Raw genomic sequence first — 4,230 nt, 5'->3', positions numbered from 1 at the left:
GTATCAAAACAATGTGTGGTGTATCTAGGGTGCGGGCCGCTGGCCATCGTCAGAGCGACGAGTGCCAGTGGTTTGCGGTGGTTGACCGCGCCTACGCCTGCGAAGGCGGTGTGTGCGTGTCTGTGTCGGTGTTTGTGTGGGTGTCGCGTTCGCGATGGTGATGTCGTCATCCGGGTCTACTGTTACGTGTCTGGGACGTCTTATTGGGTTGAGACTATGGCGAAGGGTGGTGTACCCGCATGCCTTCCTAACCATGATGTTGGGATGGTTAGGCGCCTTGTCAAAGAAGCGTCGCGAGATCTCTTTAAAGTGTTGAGCTATCGTCGGAAGCTCTAGGTCGCGGTGAAGGTCAACGTTTCGGATGAACCACGGGGCTCCGGTTGCCATGCGCGTGAATTTATTTTGAACTACTTGCAAACGACGTAAGTAGCTCGGTCGGGTGTGCGCGAAAACGACGCTTGCGTATGACAGTATGGGTCGTACGATGGTTTTGTAAAGCGTCACTTTGTGTTTGAGCGGAAGTTTGCTTCGCCCACACACAAGTGGATAAAGGCGACTGAGGACAAATCGGGCTCTATTGCATACCGTATCAATATGTTTCTTGAAGTTCATATTGCTGTTGAACGTGACTCCTAAGTATTTGTAATCCTTCACCCACGGTATGTAGGTGTTTCATACAATTTAATGACGTCGGTCGGTCGTTTTTTAGCGCGGAAGCTATTCGCGTTACCGAAGAGTACCGCTGCACTCTTGGTGGGGTTCACTTCAATCCACCATTTTCTGAACCAGTTGCCTAGTTCATCGACGGCGGCTTGAAGCACTTTAATGTTCCTGCTCAAGGTTGAGCGGTTCAATAGAGCGGAGCCAAAGTAGAGTGCCGTATCGTCAGCGTACTGAGCGAGCTGGACACTCGGAAACTTGGGAATGTCGTTCGTGAAGAGCGAGAAAAGAGTGGGAGAGAGGACTGAACCCTGTGGCACGCCAGACCTGATGGGTCTGGGTGAGGATAGGGTGCCCTCTACTCGATATCGGAAGGAGCGATCAGTAAGGTAGGCTCGTATGATGCGCACGAGCCTGTCTGGCACTCTCAATTGATACAGCTGGAATACTAAGCCGTTGTGCCATACCTTGTCGAATGCCTTCGCGACATCGAAAAATACGGCTGCCGTGGTAGCGTGAAGTTGACGCCGTACGAGAATGTACTCGGTGAGTCGGTGAGCCTGCTGGGGACACGAGTGAGCGGTTCTGAATTCGAACTGTATGTCGGGTATCAGGTTCAGCTCCGCGATGTAATGATTAAGACGCACGAGAATTAATCTTTCGTAAAGTTTCCCGATCGAGTTAATTAAGCTAATAGGCCTATAGCTACTCGGATTAGCTTTAGGTTTATTGGGTTTTGGGATACCGATAACAATAGAATCCTTCCATTGTTCTGGGAACGCGCTGTTAGACAATAGAATATTAAAAATGGTAACCAATAAAGTAATAAGAGTCGAGGGTAGGATTTTAAGAACCCTATTGCTTATAGTGTCGGGCTCCGGGGCCTTTTTGGAGTGAAGCTCCTTAATGATTAGCTTCACCTCTTCGTAAGAGGTGGGTTTTATTACATCGCCTGAAGGGCTCAAAGCGGAGCGACGTTCAACTTCACGATCAACTTCGTCAACGTGTGTCGGGTCGGCTGCTGCATTTGGAGAGCACTGACTCTCGAGACTATCGGCGAGGCATTCAGCCTTCTCATCGTCATTGAGCGCCGGCTGCAGTCCCGGTCTGTCCAAAGGAGGCATGACAGTGGGCGGCTCCTGCTTGAACGCGCGAGGCAGCTTCCAGAAAGCCACATGTGATGGCTTAAGGTTGCCGAGCAAGCGGTCCCAACGTTCGCCGCGGAGTTCCGCGATACGTTCCCGTACCACCCGCTGTAGGTAGCGGAGGTGGCGCCTATTCTCGACCGACGGATACCTATCGTAAAGTCTAGTGGCTCTGTGCTTCTGTGTGAGTAAGTTCCTGACCTCCGGAGGCAGGTTTAGGCGATAAGGTTGCATCGTCGGAACCTGCCTGGAGCAGGCCTTGATCCTATTCTTTATATGTGACGTCACATGAGAGATAGCACTGTGAGCCGTGTCGACCGAGTCGATGACGTCCGGTATAAGGTCAAGGTCGTCGGACTTGATAGACTCGAGATCCTTTTCCAGCCGTTGCCAGTCGATCACTGGTTTCGTCGCTAGTTGAAAGTTAACCGGTGGGCCTAGATTTAGGACGACGGGCCGGTGGTCTGACTCTTATTCGTGAAAAACCTCGATTGAATTTACATTGAGCGTTACGTTCTTAAGTAACGCAACGTCTAGAATGTCGGGTCGTTGCGCAACGTAATCCGGATAATGTGTTGGTTCGTCGGGTGCTATTACTGGAAAGTTCAGCGTGTCTGTCAGCGAATCTAATAAGGTTCCGTTTCTATTTGTGGCTCTACTGTTCCAGCTGGAGTTTTTGGCGTTAAGATCGCCGCCCACTATGACTGTGGCCCCGTGGCCGAGTAATGCTTCTATATCTGTGTATAATACTTGTTTGTTGGGCGGAAGATAAGCTGAAATAACAGTGATCGGCTGGTGATTCGCCATACTGACCCGGATGGCAGAGGCCTCGATGTTAGTGAGGATCGGAGGATCTATAGGTATACAGTGTAGAGACCTTTTAAAATAAATGAGGGTGCCGCCCATACGGGTGGTGCGATCATTCCTGACTAAGTTATAATTAGCGATACGCGGATCGCGTATACGCGGTTTTAGAAATGTCTCTTGCACTAAGAATAGGTCTAACTGATGTTCGTGAGCGAACTCCTTCACCAAGTCTAGTTGAGGCTTAAGGCCTTGGGCGTTAAAATACGCTATACGGAGCGTATGTGGTTTAACCCATCCGCTTACGTAATTAGGCATCGCGAATGTTTTTATACTTTCGCCCTATATCGTGAGGGCACGGAATATTTTGCCGTTGTCTGCCATAACTTGCAGGAGCGACGGCGGGTCGTCCCGGACAGCCTCGAGCCTGCTGGCCAGGGCTATGATTTCATCTATGTCGAACAGCTCTGATAGTTCGAACATGAAGGAAAAGGTGCTGCCGCCTTGGTTACCTGTTGCCGCGGACGCGGGCGCCGGTGGCCTCGGTCGCGGGACCGACGCCGCCGGGCGGGACGCTAGCGGTGGCCGGAGGGGCGCGGGGGCCGCGAGAGTGGCCTTTGTGGCAGCGTTGGCAGCCGGAGGAGACCTCGCCCAGGCGTTTACCTTCGGAGGCGGCGCAGGTTGAAGGTCGGAGTGAACTCCACCTTCTCTGCTCTGCCTTACGGCTGGCGGCGCCCTGGGTGACGCTTGTGTTTGGGTGCCTTGGGACACCCGCGATAGCTCGCGGGGTGCCCCTTCTCCCCGCACAAGACGCAGGCCGGAGGCTCTGCGTATTGCGCTGGTCGAGGGCACTCCGGCGTGCCGTGTTTGCCGAGGCACTTCACACACCTCGGGGTGTGTTCGCAGTTGCGTGCCCGTATAACTGGCATCTGTGACACTGACTAGGCCCCCCGCGGTTGCGAGGAGCTTCGGCCCGGATGCCCTGAAGGGAGCAAACCGATTTTATGTTAAAAATTTCCTTTCCCTCTTGCGTGAGGTCGAGGACGACGAGAACCATGTTAAATGGTTGTTTGTTGGTGGTTCCGCGCATACGGTACACCTCGTGTGCAGGGTAACCCTGCTCTTTGAGGTCCGACAGAATGTCGGCCTCGTCTAACTCTCTGGGGACGTTCCTAATAACGACCCTCAGACGCTTCTCCTCAGGCAGGGCGTACGTGTGGAAACCCACACTCAGCTCTCTAAGAAGGGATGTTAAGGCGCGGTGCTCCGCTACCTCTTTGGTCTCTAATTTGATGAGAGATTGGTACGCCCTCGCCTGGAAGGAGAGCTTATTTCTTCGGGATCCTATTTTTGATAACCAATCAGCGGCCTCGGTCTCCTATAAAAATAGGAGGCGGCTTGGTCGGAGGCGATACGCGGGCTTTAGCGGGCGCAGGCGCGGGCGCGGGAGTGGAGCCAGTAGTGGCCGCGGCTTTCTTGGCGGGTGTGCCATCAAGAGAAGGCGATTCGCGACCGCGCTTCTTCTTGCGACTGACGGTGATGAAGCCGTCAGCATCTGACGCGACTCTCTCCGCTCTCGACGGTAGAGCGGTTTCTGGCTGGGCCGGTGAAGCACTGGAAG

The sequence above is a fragment of the Leptidea sinapis genome, chromosome 2, assembly GCF_905404315.1.
Source record: "Leptidea sinapis chromosome 2, ilLepSina1.1, whole genome shotgun sequence".
Classification (NCBI taxonomy): domain Eukaryota; kingdom Metazoa; phylum Arthropoda; class Insecta; order Lepidoptera; family Pieridae; genus Leptidea; species Leptidea sinapis.
This window is presented reverse-complemented; position numbering follows the sequence as displayed.